The sequence below is a fragment of the Triticum urartu genome, chromosome 1A (assembly GCF_056163025.1).
Source record: "Triticum urartu cultivar PI428250 chromosome 1A, HENAU_Tu73, whole genome shotgun sequence".
Classification (NCBI taxonomy): domain Eukaryota; kingdom Viridiplantae; phylum Streptophyta; class Magnoliopsida; order Poales; family Poaceae; genus Triticum; species Triticum urartu.
This window is the reverse complement of record NC_141873.1, coordinates 585,186,080-585,202,932: the sequence shown is the minus strand read 5'-3', so window position 1 is coordinate 585,202,932 and position 16,853 is coordinate 585,186,080. Positions and strand designations below refer to the sequence as shown.

Genomic DNA, 16,853 nt, shown 5'->3' with positions numbered 1-16,853 from the left:
AGAGCAACCCTTGGGACACCACTCTAAATAGGGCATTGAATGTAATGAAGAACAAGGATAAGCTCAGTAAGCCGACGTCAGCTGGTCGTGTGGCCGGCAAAGGCTTGTCGACAAAATGGTCGTCATACTATAACACTGGTGGGCGAAAGGAGAAAAATACCAGCTCGGAAAGCCAGGCGCGCGAGGTTCAAGAACTCAGGGCACAGGTGGCGCGGATTCCGGAGATTGTCCAAGAGAAAGTGCAACAACAACTCGGAGCGACGATCACCGCCATTGTGCCTACCTTGATCCAGGGGATTAGTGCGTGGATTGCGGGCGGCCAACAGGGGCCGCCCCCGATTCCTAGCTTCACGGCCAGCAACTCGCAGAACGCGATGGCGGGGCCATTGGTGTCTCCGGCGGAGGCGGTATTGGTGTCTCCGACGCCGGCACGGGAGCTTAATGCACCCGGGTGTACGTCGGCCGGCACCTCCGCAGCAAGCGGCCCCTCCGTCAACTGCACGCCCGCCGTTGGCGGTGCCTCGACATTAGCCGAGCTCGACGCCATCATCACGGTAACTAATTAAGCCTCTCTCGGCCGAGGACTTCATCTCCTTGCCTTTGACTGGGCATCCCTGACGCCCTACATGTTTTCGCAGGGCGCCGCCGACGTTCCGTGCACTCTCCTACACTTCGTGAACAACGAGTTGGTCGATGTCGCCAAGGGCAAAATCGTTCAACCGGGCAACCCCTTGTTCCACGGTACCCAGATGCCACCCAACTTATTTAGGGTTCAACTGGTTCGGGTGCTGCCAGGCTGCGACGAGTTGTTACCTCCGATTCGACCCGTCGGGGCCGACGATGATGACGTGATGACCCTCAGCGCCTGCCTGAGCTGGCCCCTGCTTTGGCCGAAGAGCCAGATTCGTTTGGGGGCGGGGGACACCACCCCAAAGACAACACCGCCAGTCGTGCCGGCGCCAAGTCGGCCCCATGGCAAGACCGCCGCAACGGTGCCGGACATCCCTATGCCACTGGATCCAAACATGCATATGGCACAGGATCAGAACGACGACGATGATGATACATTTGCCAACGTCGATCAGTACTTTGCCGATCATGGGTACGGTGGCGACTTCATGGGGCCTCCTTCTCAAGAACCCAACCCAACAAAAGACGTGCGCGATCTAGCTGGTACCGCGGAGAAGCCAAGTTGCAACAGGCATCGTTTGCAGTTCAGCTCTCAGGAGACGCCTCCAGCTGCCGACTTCACCGAGCCTCAGATAGGCGAGGTGCGAAATATGATCAGCCCCAACACACTCAAGAAGGCGGTCTGTGAGCAGAACTCGGTCCCATTACAGGAGAAGAAGAAGGCACGCAAAAGAAAGACTAACAAGGGTGCGGGCCAGCCGGCACCGAGTACGATCCGTGCTCAGGACGGGCCACCTTCACCTAAGGATATCTCGAGGAGGGTGCATGTGGCGGGTAGGCCGATGCTACCGAGAAATATGCTCGATGCTGCAACCGGTGCTATGCGGAGTCTGCATGACAGTGTTCTTTCTTTGGAGAAGCGGCGTCTCGGAGAGAAGGATGTGGCATACCCGGTTTTCGCTGCCAAGGTGCCAGAGGGCAAGGGCTTTGTGGATAACTCCATCGGGGGTACGATCGTCCTGTGGTTTGATGACATCCACGCTATGTTGAACCTTCATCCGCTGCACTACACCTTCGTTCGGCTATTTTCGCTGAGTATGGAGATGCGGATCATTCGCGACAAGACCCCGGACATCGTGATAGTCGACCCCTTCTATATGTGTGCCAAGATCTTGGGCAGCGCTGGGGACCGGCAAGTCGCGAGTTCTTACCTCGAAGGCGTCATTCTGGCAAACCAAGATAAGGATAACTTCCTCGTGCCTTACTTTCCCGAGTAAGTCCTCCCCTCAACCGCCCCGTAACATATGAATTCTTAGATTTCGATCGTTTTTCTTTTAACATTCCGTGTTTTCTGCAGTGACACACGTTGCACGCTCATCCTCCTAAGCCCCAAATATTCCATGGCCACGTATTTCGACCCGGACCGTTAGTCGAACGTAGACTACACAAATGTCAAGAAGGTTCTTGATGATGTTCTCCCCGGCTACGTCAAATCTGGAGGCACCTTCACCAGGCCTATTCGTAAGTACGGCAAGCACGTGTTCTCCCACAATACGACGTTCTGCTGCGCCAAGCAGCCGCCTGGCGGTCAGAAGGGTGCCTACTACGCCATCCATCACATGCGGGCGATCGTACGGGACCATCATCACCTTCTGCTACCGAGTAGACTCAAAGATTGGGCCGCGAGCGTGTCGGCAATCCAGGACGCGGACATCAGACAAGAATTCTTTCGCATCCAGTCGGAGTTTGCGGAAATCATCCATCAAGATGTCCTTCGTACCTCGGGGCAGTTCTACCTCAGAAATCAACCGTCCAACAGTGACATCGACACAATCCTACAAATGCAGGCTGACAACGCCCGTTCTTTCATGACTCCCACGATAGACGGCAGTTTCATCCACGCTCCGGTCCCTTGAGTCTCATGTTGTAATTAAACTTTAATGAACTTGTAGTGTGTCTCTTTGGTTTCGAGAGTCGTTCAACTTAAGATGTAATCGATGCTATTAATGTCTTGCTTTTCTCTTCCGATCGTTCTGTTGCATACTTATATATTGCTTATGTATTGTCTGTGAATTGGTACTAATGTTTCGTTTGGCTACTGCATAGCGATGCCGTGGTATGTCGTGTACAAAGGTAAGGTTCCCGGAGTCTACGACGACTGGGAGGAGTGTCGGAGACAGGTTCACCGATTCAGCGGTAACAGTTACAAAGGGTACGCCACTAGGGCCGAGGCCAAATCTAGATACGCCCGCTATCTAGCGGGAGAGGGGAGGGAGCGTTGGAGGAACCGGATGAAGACGATTTTCATCGTGATGATGCTCGTCGTGATGACCGCAGCTCTCTTCTATGTGATGGTAGTTTAGATGATCGATATCAACTTGTAATGTGAAGACAAACTCGCGGTCTCGAGACTTGTAATATAATGTTCTATCTTCGTTCGGTCTTTTCAATTCGGAGACTAATATGATGACTTGTATTCGGAGACTAAAATGATGAATTGTATTCAGAGACTAATCTTCCATTGTATTCGATGAATCTGTTGTTGATGTGTGCTGTCTATATTTTGTCCAATTATACATTTTGTAACCTGTGCAAAAAACAGAAAATTAAAAAATAAAAAAACCTAATATTCATACTAATGGCGCATCACATCATAGTGTGCCATTAGTATGCCAAAGGATACTAATGGCGCATCATTAAAGAGTGCGCCATTAGTATGCCGAAGTTACTAATGGCGCATCTTGCTGTCGTGCGCCATTAGTATGCCAAAGCACCTGGGTATACATGGCCCCCTGGGAGGCATACTAATGGCGCACTGTTGTATATACTAATGGCGCATCTGGGGTGCGCCATTAGTATACCAGATACTAATGGTGCGCCATTAGTAAAATATACTAATGGTGTGCTACTAATGGCGCACCACTAATGCGCCATTAATGGCCAAATTAGGTGCGCCATTGATAGGCCTTTTCCTAGTAGTGCGGGCACGCACCACCGGAACCACCGCCACTGCGCCGCCACCCCGACCAGCCGAGGGTGCCTCGGTCAGGGCCGCCGGCCGCAGCCCTAGCTGTCGCGGCCCGCGCCGCCGAGAGGCCAGATCCGGAAAAGCCACCGCGGCCGCCGACTCCGACCTCCAGCCCGCACCACCACCACCATCTGCCGCGGTGTCACCACCACCTGCCGCGGCCACGACAGAGGAGGCCACCGGCAGCCCGTGCCGCCCGCAGCCCGCGCCACCATGAGCCAGATCTGGCCACGCAGGAGCCGCCGCCGACTCGGGCACAGGCGCGCCACCCGCCTAGCCGCCCGCCGCGTGGGGAGGGAGGGACGACAAGGAGCCGCCCCAGCCCGCCGCGCCGCCATGGAGCCCGGCCGCAGCTCCACGACCCGGCCCGGGGCTCCGGCCTGCGCCAGAGACGCCCGAGCGGGGGGACAAAGGGGGCCCCGCCGCCGCCGGCAGCAGCCGGGCTTCGCCCGTCCGCGCCCCTGGGCGGCGGCGAGGGAGGAGGAGGGGGGAGGAGGAGGGAGCGGTGGCGAGGGATGGGGTTGGCCTCCGGCCGCCTCGCGGGAGACGACGCGGAGGCGAGCCTTGCTGTGTATCAAGTTCTCGGTTTTCTTTTCTCTATTCCCTATGGAGCTTTCAAGGTGATAGTTGTGTATGTGGCTGCTTGTGCTGCTTTCGATGGGGTAAAATTCTAGCCCAGGCCGTTACCGAGGGAAACCAGTGAAGACAAGATGGAAAAATGAGAACCAAAGATGGCCCTAGCTTGTTTTCAGTTTAGTTATGACCTGCACTTTTGGTAGCTAGCACTATGCTATCGTATGTGTGACATGGTATCATGTTATTATATCTCTATATATCTATTCGAGTAGATTACGTGCATGCATGCATGAAGCTGTGGCTTGATGCGAACAAACTTTGCATAGCTTGTATGGTCACTGGCATGCATTATTGGTGCTACTCTAGTGCTTCCCTCTCGAATTAATTCTGATCAACTAAACTCTCGGAAACAAATTTAAGTACTCCCTCCATTCCTAAAATAAGTCTTTTTAGAGATTTCAATAAAAGACTACATACCGAGCAAAAAAAATGAATACACTTTGAAATATATCTATATACATTCATATGTAGTTTGTGTTGATATCTCTAAAAATACTTATATTTAGAAACGGAGGGAGTAACTTGTAATAGGGTTCATACAACTAGTACCATGAAACTACCCTCTAACTGAATGAATCTGAACTACCAAAATCTCCTACGCTCCATGCTGAGTTGTCCATCCTGCCCCACAGATGAAGACGTAGACAATATCTCTCCTCTCCTTCCCAAGAAGTTTGGGCACACCTCCCACCATTTGATCCATTACCAGTGCGTGATACCACCATATATTTGTGGTGTCCTTTTCTAACACATGCACGAAGACTACAATATTCATTGCCGTCACCGAGAACATCAGGAAACATCAAAAGGATCTTGTCTTCGATGGGATGATGATCTTGTCCACAAGGATTTTAGGCTCTCTGGTCCAGCTTGAATCCTTTTCCATTTGTTGGTGTAACTCTTTTGATCCACCTTGAACTCCCCCTACCCCATGTCCTCCTTAACATTTTTTAATATGCTGTGGGTGTAAAGTTCATTGATGACACGATCTCCATGCCGCTTTGTTTGTACATAGAAAAAACATAAAAAGATGAGTCTGAATTGTATCTTTGATTTCAAAATAGTTGAAGTTCTTGGTTTTATACAGGGTCGACGATTTGATCAAACACGTCTCTTCCGCCGACTGCATGAGGTAGGAGATGGGCACAGTGCTAGCCGCTTCCACGCCTTGTTGGTCATGTAGGCATGCCGTCTGCTTCGGTGCGATGCCATGGATTCTACTGACCATCAACATATTTATACATACGTATTGTTAGGGCATGTCCAACGGTGCATCTCAAATCAGACACAATAAACATCCGCAGACACGGATACAGGAGCCGGCTACCCAACCGCAAGCACCAAACGAGTTCGCCCACATGTCAAACGTAAAGTGTAGAAAAATGAAAAAAAATTCATGCAAACCGAAGAAAATTGAAACAAGTTCGATATATTACATTCAAACCAGACAATATTTGACAAGTTCAACTAAAATTTAGAAAACTAAATGAAACTATGCAAGTTACCGGACGGTGGCCTTGTACGCATAGCCTCCTTGGCCGGCAGCACCTTCGTTGTCGTCCGCCCTGTCATCGTTGATGTCGGAGTCAGAGTCGTGGTCATTCCAGTGGTCGTGCCTCAACAACCCTGATTGGCCTCCGCCTGGAGTTGGCTGTGCAACCATTGGCTTCCACCGCCGCCTGGCGGAAGGCTGCGTCGGCCAAGAACGCCTCCCCGGTCTGCCCCGACCCTGGACTTGCCCTTGCCGGCAAGGAGGGCGGCGGCGCACATGGACTCATCCACAACAATCTTGACGAGTTGGTTTATGAGGTAGCGTCGGCGCTGCCCGGACGTCTTTGTGGTGGTCCTCGACTAGTCCTCGACCAAGGCCAACATGAGATCGAGGTCCGTGAGGACCCAGTTCGTCATGACGTCCGACATCACGAAGCAGCACAGCACTGCACCGTTGCGCCACCTCTGTTGCGATGTTGTGCGATGACGTGCTACTAATGTCGGGACTGAGGTAATGCATGTGCCGTCCGCACACGTTCGCCAGTGCAGGGGAGGGCTCCTTCCCCTTTTTTCACAGAGACTGGGCGCCACTAGCGATGCCCTCTTCTTGCCAATGCCAGAAACGTCTCAGCGGTGATGCCAGCCAGTTGAAGTGTCTGAACATGCTGCGTGAAGGCGAGGGCAACTCTTCCTTCACCTCATCCTTGACGCAACGTCTGATTTGGACGCCCCGATTGCACCTGGGAGGTAGGACCTCCTGCTTGATGCGATGACCTATTTGGACACTGCGGTTGCATGGATCGGAGGGCGGGTGCTGTTGTCGTGGCGGCGAGGGCAGCGCCGGGAACTTCTCGTCTGCCGCGACAGCCTCGGCGAGGGGGGGGGGGGGGGGGGGGGGTGGTGTTGGTGCTAGTCCTGGTTGTCCCGGGAGAGCACGAACTCCTCCTTCGTCGATGATGTGGTATAGGACGTTGGCCCCGGAGACCGAGCGCGGAGGCGCCATGATCCGGATGGAGATCCAGATGATCAATATGATTTTTGATGTGACTTTATTTTTTTCTAATCGTTTTGTGTCTCATTACTTTTCCATTGTATTATCTTGATAAAATTTAATTAAAAGATGTCTTTAGGCCTCTTAGGGCATGTACAATGGTGCTATCTTAGTAGTGCCACGTAGGATAAAAGATGAGGTGAAAGAGAGAGAACTCATAAAAAAAGGCTTGTCTTCTTTTATTTAAGAGAAGACAAGAGATGATCTCTTAGCACAATATGTCTCACCATGTTTTTAGCAATAGCTAGTTATTTAAGATAAGGCTAAGAAATGGACGCGGCTAATCTGCACCTGAGCTCATATGCTCCCGCATGAACACTAAAATCGAAAAAAAAATCAGAAAAAATTCAAAAAATTCCAATTTTTTTTGAGAGAAACATTGACAAAAGTTCTAAGTGCCTGCAAAAATTCGTCGTGAAATCACATTCCTAGAAGGCGTGGCAGAAAAAACAAAAATAGTACTCTGAAAAAGCTACATTCAAATGCATTTTGAAGCACTGAATTTGTTTTTTTTGCCACGCCTTACAGGAATGTGATTTCATGATGAATTTTTGCAGGCACTTAGAACTTTTTTCAATGTTTCTCTCAAAAAAAATTTGGAATTTTTTGAATTTTTTTCGATTTTACTGTTCATGCGGGAGCATATGAGCTCGGGTGCAGAATGGACTTTTCGCTAAGAAATGACCTATTGTAGATATCTTTTTTTGTCATCTCTAAATTACATGCAAGACTTAAGATAAGACTATCTTATCAACCATTGTACATGCCCTTATATGTTTGTTTAAAATAGTACTCCGTATATAGTTTCTGCCAAAAAAACCACCCCTCCTTATTGTCCACGGAGGTGGAAGGAAGGCGAACGAGGAACCCTAGCCGCCTGACTAAGGAACGCCCACATCGATCAGGAAGGTACGCTCAGGATCACCAAAATCTACCGGAATCTCCCTAGACTGCAACCTGATCCATGGTGTCTGTGTGTCTGCCTCGGCCGGCCGGCGGTGGTGATTCGTGACGGAACGCCTCGATCTGCAATGTAAGCAGGACGGAGGTTGTGCAGCCGCGGCCAGCCGGCCGGCTGGAGGTAGCGATTCGTGAGTCGTGACGGACTTGTCCTCCTAATCCCTAACCGATATATTGTTGGCAGGCTGTTCGGTGCGGGGCGAGGAGGCTCAGTGGCTCCCTGCTCCAGCCAACGCAGGCGGCGGTCACGGAGGAGGGACGCCGGCTCGCGCCAAGCAGGCTCATGCGCTCCCGCGAGTTCTCCAGTAAGGTCTCCGGTGAGGTAACTTACCAAAATTGACATTTTAAGTTTTCTCATGATTTATGTATCTCACGGCATCCAGAATCGATGTAGCCAACCATAATCGAATTCTGTGCAACCGAAACAGCAACATCTACTACAAACAAAGCAAGATTACGTAACCTGACGTGAACCTGTACATCCTGACGTACTGGTGCTTGTATATCATTTAAGCAACCTATTTTGCTGGTTGATCCGAGAATGGCTTTTTACTCATCCCCAGCGATCACAGGTGGCGGAGCGACTCCTCCTCGAGCCAGGCAGCCTCATGCGCTCCCGCCGGCTCTCCAGCCAGGTATCTAAACCAAAATTGACATCTTTTATCTCATGATTTATCTACCGACATTGATCAAGGATGCAGCCTATGATAATAATTGAATTATGCGCAATCGAAACAGCAACATGCATCTCTCTCTCTCTCTCTCTCTCTCTCTCTCTCTCTCTCTCTCTTCTATTAGCTACTAAACTAGAAACAAGAGCAAAATTACTTACTTAGCATCGTCATATATACTAGAACTTGTTTAATCAGGCCTGGCTTACTTACTAGCAACAGGACCGAATGCAAATCACATCTTTAAGTAACCTTATTTTTCCTGGTTGATGCCAGCACTGTTATAAGGGATAGAGAGGTTTGGTGAAACAGTTGTTTATTGCTTGAGCCTCGTGGACATATATATATATATATATATAAGTACAATGATCAACTTGGGATACAAAACAAGGCAGGACCAAATCCTAGTCTATCTCATATTTCCTATCTAATCATTATATTCAACACCCCCGTAGTTACAACGGTAGCGATGCAAACGGTGAGACTGGAGAAGAATCTGAAGGCAAGCCGACGGACGCCCCCCTCCCATAGTCGTAACGGTCGATGCATCGCGTCGTGGCTGAGTGGAAACCGACGATGTTGCTCAAGTAAGGCGGTAGCCCTTTGTGCCATTGTCGATGTAGCCGAGAGTGTAGGGTGGTGTAGCCGTGGTCGAGGTAGCCGTGCAAAGAATGCCGTGGTCGATGTCCAGTCGGGGTGGCTGGTGTCGAGGAAGTCGTCGTGGAGCCATGGGCGCAGTGGTGTCGAAGTAGTGGAGCGCCGGGGAGAAGACGTTGTTGATGTGGCGTCGCGCCGTGTTTGCCAAACCCGGGGACACATCGTAGATGAAGGCATGCATCAGTGTTGTCAGGACCGGGTATACGTAGACGGATGAAGACGAAGCGCCGACTAGGCTTGCCAGGCCCGGGGACACGTCATGGATGGAGGCACGCATCGGTGTTTCCAATAGGGCATGCGTAGACGAGGGACCTGCATGAGCTATATGCCACGTTGAGGAATTGGAGGGCCAGTAGAGAAGAAGACCCGATGATGGTTGTGGCGCCAATCAGCATGGGGCTGATGTCACCAACTATGGTCGGAGTAGACAAAGTGGTTAGGGTAGATGACGGCGACACTGATGACTGGCTGGTGATGGACGAAGACGAAGGGGGTGGACGAGCGGCGGCAACGGCTGAAGATGAGTGGTGGCGGCGGCAGCGGCTAGGTTAGGAGGGCGGTGGCAGTGCTCGAAGTAGGCGAAGAACCCAACAACACGACAAAGACAAGCGCGGACGGTGGCGTTTTTGCGCCAAGGGTGGCTGCACTGTGCATACCACAAGAAGTGCGGGGATGACCGAGTGGACCGCGTACCGCGACGATACAACCCGAAGGGGCGACGCAACAGTAGCGTGCGTGTCGGGGCGGCGGTGGGAAGACCTCGGGGCGGTGGCATGGACCGCGTGCCATGCTCGCTACGGCCTGATGGGGCGATGCAGCGGCAGCGCGAGGGTCGGTGCAGCTAAGAGGACGACCTGAAGCGGGCGGCCTCGGGACGGCAGTGGACCGCGGGCCGCAACACTGCAGCCCGAAGGGGCAACGCGGCGGCGGCACGCGGGTCGGTGCAGCCGTGGGGACGGCCTCGGACGACGTTGGGGACAACGGGCCGACGCTATGACCCAAAGGGGCGACGCAGCGGCGACTCGCAAGTCGGTCCAGCCACGGAGAGAACTACGGGGCGGCAGCGTAGTGGCCCGACGGGGCGACGCAACGGCAGCCCGTTGCTCTATCGGTGGAGGGGCCCTATGAACTCGGGACAATGTTCACGGGACCTGCTGAGGCGCGCGCAACCGATGGGCCCGACCGGTCACACGACGCGGACGGGGCGGATCGCGGCGCGGGCGGGTGATCCATCCGATCGCGCGCGAGGTCGTGAACGTCGATCGTTGGAGGCGGTGTGGTGGCAGAGTCCGAGCTGAAACCGGTGACGACGGCCGGTGTGCGACGACATGCAGACGAGCACGTCAGCGCCGGCGCCCGGGCGGCCAACAGCGGCACCCGAGCGGCCAGCCCCGAGTGGCGAATGTAACGCCGTGTGATGGCGGCCGTACATACGCGGCAGAGGCGGGGTGGTGATGCAGGGTCCCGGTCGGAGTATGGCAGCGACGGCTGGCGCAGGGCGACGGGTGGGCCAACGCGCGGATGATGCCGTGTCGGGCCGCCTCGGCCCGCGTGGCCGTCGGGTCGTAAGAGAGGTCGGCCGGGCGCGTCAGTGACAAAGTAGTGGCGCGCATGGATCGACGGCGGCGGCGGGTGACGCAAACGGATTTTTGATTGGAAAACCAAAAAGAAACGCCGGTCAAGACAACCAGCGAGAGAGAAAAACCCAGAGCAAAGGCTTGGGAAAAGGACTCTCTAGGATTGCCGGTCAACACGACCGGTGGACGAACCCTAGGTACGGAAGGCGCGGCCCCTGGCGGCGGTCATGGAGGCCGACCGCCCCGGGGGCGGCGCGCGGGTCGGAAACGGTGGGCAGCGGCTAAGGTTGAATCGGTTAGGGTGACACCATCTTAGAAGGGAGAGAGAGGGATTGGTGAAATAGTTGTTTATTGATTGAGCCGTACAATGACCAATTTGGTGTATAATACAAGGCAGGACCAAATTCTAATTTATTTCATATTTCCTATCTAATCATTATACTCAACAAGCATGATGACCTTTTGCTCGTCCCTTTAGCAAGTACCGTAATTAGTTGCAATACATAAGATGGATGCTACTGTGGCTTTGATATCTTCGGTTTGATGCACTTCCTACCTAGTATTACCTCCGTCCCAAATTACATATCTTAAATTTTTCTAGATGTGGATGTAACGCGTCTAGATACATCTATCTGTAGACAAATCTAAGACAAGAAATTCAGGGCGGACAAAGTATGATTTCATGACTTCATTTATCGATATATACGGCAAGTGTGATTGTGACTAGATGATACCATGCACCATGCATTCTGCATATCTCGAACCTTACTAAACGGACAGACAGCAGTATCCTTTTTAATTACGTACTCCCTTCTTCCGGAATTACTTGTCGCAGAAATGAATAAAAATGGATGTATTTAGAACTAAAATATGTCTAGTACATTCGTTTCTTCGATAAGTAATTCCGAACGGAGCGAGTATTTAACAATCCTGGTCAGCGCTTACTTAATGATTGATGATCCAAAGCAAGCACACTGACCATTGTCCTTGCCAGCATGCTCGCAACATCCAGAAGAAAGAGGATGACTGCTGGGTGGGGTTCAATGAGACGTTAAAGAGGTTGGACGAGCTTCAAAAAAGAAGAAACCAAGTGTTTTTCAGAAGTACGTAGAATATCGGAGGCCCAATTTCTTCCTTATTTTCCTGTTTGTTTGTTTGACAGGTTTCGATACATATAATCTCATTTGTCCTACCTCTCTCTACCTGCAGGCGCATGATATCCATCGACCGTGCGTTGAAGAGTTTAGTCTATGGATCTTTCAAGGTGACAGTTGTGTATGCTGCTGCTGCTGCTGCTTTCTCTGGCAGTGGGCTAGAAGCCTAGCCCAGGCCGTTACCAAGGAAAACGTGTGAAGACAAGGTGGAAAAATGAGAACCAAAGATTGCCGCCCAGCTTGTTTTATGTTTTTCCCTAAAAAAAAAAGCTTGTTTTATGTTTAATTATGACCCGTGCAGTTTGGCTAGCTAGGACTATGCTATCGTACGTTGCGATATTGTGTGACATGGTATGTTATTATATCTCTACATATCTATCTATTCGAGTAGATTATGCATGAAACTGTAGCTTGAAGTAAACATGCTTGCGTAGCTGGCAAGGTCACTGACGTGCATTGTTGGGCCTCTGTCTAGTGCTTCTGGATCGAAGTGATTGCAATCAACTTAGAAGTGCTCACTCTGAATCTAATTGTGTGACATCTTGTGAAGATCCTTTCATTTTCATGACTACCTTGTGTTTTTCCCTTCACCAGGGGGCGGGCTACCCGTGTACAGATCCTTTCACTTCATGACTGCCCTGTCTTTTTTTCCTGTCACCAAGTGGGAAGTGGCAGCCTTGTTTTAGCGAAGTCTTACAAACCTGTTCAAAAACATGGGGAAACAAGTGCAACTTTAGAAGGAGCAACCTTTCCCTTCATCAATCAGATAAATAAATGATCACTGCGAGCCATCTAAAAATGTGAACACTAGCAATTTTGTTTTTGAACTTTGGCGACCTTTATTAAACAATAATCAAGTCAGTTACAAGGAAGGGGAGTAAGAAATCAGGAGGTTTATCTCGCCACTCTTCAGAAAAAATCCCTCGGTAACTAGCTCTAGCAAGCCCATGAGCAGCCGCATTTCCTTCCCAAGCACAATGAACAATAGTCGCCCTGTCGAAAGAACTCAACAACTTGATGCTAGCATGATGACCTTTTTGCTCGTCCCTCACTAGTAGAAAACAGGGCTATGGTCCAGGCCGGCTTAGCCCATTAGTCCCGGTTCAGTCTAGAACCGGGACTAATGTGAGCATTGGTCCCGGTTCGTGCGGCTAAGGCATTAGTCCCGGTTCATCTAGACCTTTTGGTCCCGGTTGGTGGGACGAACCGGGACCAATGGGCCTCGCTCCTGGCCCACAACCATTGGTCCCGGTTCGTGCCACAAACCGGGACTAAAGATTAGACCTTTAGTCCCGGTTTGAGGCACGAACCGGGACTAATGGGGATGAGACCTTTAGTTCCGGTTCGTGCCACGAACCGGTACTAAAGGTCTCATTTTCAAACTCCCCCCCGTGGACCGCCTTTTCAGTTTTAAAAAAAATAAAAAAAAATGATGGAAATGTCAAAAAAATAAAAGAAAATAAGTTTCACATGTGATATGTGGTCTAGTTGTTGGGAAAATTTACAAATATGAATTTCGACTTTATTTACAAAATCTCTCTGGAATTTGTAAAATGGGCATAACTTTTGCATACGAACTCGGATGAAAAAGTTTTTTATATGAAAAATCATCTACTCGAAAAGTTACATCCGATGGAGACCGCCTATGGCCTGTTTGCAAATTTCTAGAATCCTCAAATTCCAAAAGGAAAAAAAGTTATGCTCAAATTTCAGTTTTTTTAAATTTTTAGTAAATCTGGTCAAACTATGGTCAAACTACTTATTCAAGAAGTATTAGTGTTACTAAATAATTATTCAAGAATATTAGTGTTATTAAATAATTATTTCACCTTTTTTGAATTTTGGTCAAATCTGGTCAAACAATGGTCAAACTACTTATTCAAAAATATTAGTGTTACTAAAAAATTATTGTTTTTAGAACAATAGTTTTAAACTCAAACAGTGAAATATGTGACTTCATGCTCAAGCTAAATTCCTGAGGGTTAATAGGATTGACATCTTAATATTGTTAGGAAAACAACAAGTGCAGACTTGGAAACGAGGGAGAATAGAACCCGGAAGTTAAGCGTGCTCAGACTGGAGTAGTGAGAGGATGGGTGACCGTTCGGGAAGTGAGATGATTTGGAATGATGAGGGGTGATTAGAGATTAGAGGTTAAAATAATTCAGAAATTTGAAAATAAAAAAATTCAAAAAAAATTAAAAAAAAATTCAAAAAAATTCCAAAAAAAAATCAGGAAATGACTAAAAGCCCTTTTTCTACCAGTGCCTTTAGCAAGTACTGTAATTAGTTGCAATACATAAGATGGATGCTATTGCGGCTTTGATATCTTTGGTTTGATGCACTTCCTAGTTAGTATTACCTTCGTTCCAAATTACTTGTCTCAGCTTTTTCAAGATACGGATGTATCTAACACTAAAACATGTCTAGTCTAGATACATCCGTATATAGACAAATCTAAGACAAGTAATTCGGGACACACATGCACCATGCATTCAAAATATATCGAACCACACTTAACTGACAGACAACACAGTATCCTTCTTAATTACGTATTTAACAGTCCTGGTCAGCGCTTACTTAATGATTGATGAAACTGACCATTATCCATGTGTATCAATCCAGCATTCTCGCAACATCCAGAAGAAAGAGTATGACATCTGGGCATGGCCATAGATTAAAATAGCCCGTGAAATAGCCACAATAGAGCCTCGCCGCTACGCTATGGTTGCTGCCGCGAAATCGTCCACAACTCCTTCTAAATGGCTCAACAATGAGCAAAACCATCCAGAAATCATCTCTCTCATCAAAAAAATTCCACTATTTGCCGCGATTGCCTGCTACGGCGGCCGCTATAGCTGCTGGGAGAGGCCGCCGCGGAATCGTTTCTCCCTCGATTTTAATCTATGGGCAGGGTTCACTCAGGCGTTGAAGAGGTCAGCGGAGCTTCAAAAGAAAAGAAGGAAACCAAGTGTTGAGCAGTACGTAGAATATCAGAGGCTCAATTTCTTCCTTATTTTCCTGTTTGTTTGTTTGACAGGTTTTGATACATATAATCTCATTTGTCCTACCTCTCTCTACCAGCAGGCGCCTTGTGCCAATCTTAGGTGCGATTCATGCTATGGTTAAAGGAGCTGCCAAGTTGGCATTTTTCAGTATCCTTATTGCTGGTGCTTTTGGTGGCGGGGGAGGGGTAGAAGCCCAGGTTGTTACCAATGAAGACCTATGAAACAAAAGATGAAAAAATGTGAACCAAAGATGGCCCCAGCTTGTTCTTAGTTTAATTATGACCACTGCAGTTTGGCTAGCTAGCAGTATGCTATCGCATATATTGTGGCATATTTTTTGATAAAGGATGAATTTTATTAACTCAAAATGCAGCATCAAGAGGATACAAGCACAATGAGCACACACCCGGGGCCTCTACATAGTTAGGATGCACACAGCCAACACAAACTCACGCACACAAAAACACGCCAGCAAATAGCAAAGTCATATAGGACCAAAGCTATGTGTAGGCGATGAAAAAAGAAAAAAAAGCCCCAAAGCGATCATATCCGCGATGGGCAAACTAGAAAAATGCCGTATCTGCACCATTCATCTCATGACACCACACGGACGACGAGATTCTTCAACAGCAACGCCTTCAGGAAGGGAGCGACCCTTGAGCGTGCCATCACCGGATCCAACCACCAAGGCTAGAATCTAGGTTTTCACCCTGAAAAATTAGTCTGAGCATTCCGAACAATGCCTTTAACAAGGTAACGACATAAAAATGTCGCCATTGCCAGGTATACCCAACTCGGGGCAGACCTAGGCTTTCGCCCCGGCACTCGAGACCAGATGCTCAAGTAGCACCACCATCGAAGTCACTGACGTGTTGTCGCCACCACTTTTCCGCTATACTAGCAGCAGCTACATGCGATGTGACCGCCGCCGCCGCACAACCATCCCTCTGCATCAAGACATCGTTCATAGTTTGCATATCCCCGCCGAAATCGACCACCAGATTTGTAGAGATAAAACTCTCACAAAATCTATCGATGACGATCACAATCAACAGCGAGGCCGCTGCCGCAGACTGAAGTGATCACCACACATAGCCTGTCATCGAAGGGACCCCGGGCATACCCTGCCGCAATCTGGGCGAGGGAACCGGAGGTGGCCAGCATGGGTTGGACTACGAAGATGTAGGAGCTCGAACCAAGGCAGGCCGACATGGAATAACCCCTAGATCAACAGATCAGTGGAGCTGCCGTTGATGTCGCCGAATCGACACCTCATCTGATTCAGGGTGCTCGAACCATGTGCACCATCGCTGGAGCCTGCACCTGCACTTGCTGCGACGGCGATCATGCCCCGATGGACGGCGGAGAACGGCTTCATCCAGGACAGCATAGGACGAGAACCACACTAGGCGCCGCCACTGCCGCCCAAAGTCGCCATCACGAGATCGCCATGGATGGAGGCCGAGCCTCACCCGTGGAATGCCCCACCACCAGCTTCGCTGGCGGTGGCCTCCAGTGGCGGCGAGACGGGAGGCAGATTGGTTGAGCCCTCGGCGCCTGAGAAGGGATCCCCCGAGTCGCCAGTCACGGGCGACGATATTGTGGCACATGGTATCATGTTATTATATCTCTATATATCTATTCGGTTAGATTGAATGAATGGTCATTTGCATGCATTGTTCGAAATTGTAGCTTCAATGCTTGACGCGAACAAACTTGCATCGCTTGCATGTTCGTTGGCATGCATTGTTGGTGTTACTCTAGTGCTCCCGTCTCGAACTAATCCCAATCAACTCCTCTGAAATCAATTTAAGTAGCTTATAATAGGGGTCATACAATTTGAACTATGACACTGCCCTCTAACTGAATGAATCCATCTCGAATTAATCCCAATCAACTTCACTCTCTGAAACGAACTTAAGGACCTTGTAATAGCCGTCATACAATTAGAACTATGACAATAGCCTCTAACTGAATCAATCTGTAATAC

The 16,853-nt window shown here is 49.6% G+C and overlaps 1 long non-coding RNA gene across 2 annotated transcripts; it reads left to right on the top strand.

The window, feature by feature from the left end:
• Positions 1-7,675: 7,675 nt before the first annotated feature.
• Positions 7,676-12,348, top strand: LOC147993117 (uncharacterized). 2 transcript variants are annotated; one of them, XR_015615451.1, is made up of 5 exons: positions 7,676-7,745; positions 7,981-8,118; positions 8,369-8,431; positions 11,696-11,804; positions 11,911-12,348. It is a non-coding gene; the product is annotated as an uncharacterized LOC147993117 (long non-coding RNA). The 2 variants fall into 2 exon arrangements; XR_015615450.1 differs by having other exon boundaries at positions 7,691-7,869.
• The last annotated feature ends 4,505 nt before the right edge of the window (positions 12,349-16,853 follow it).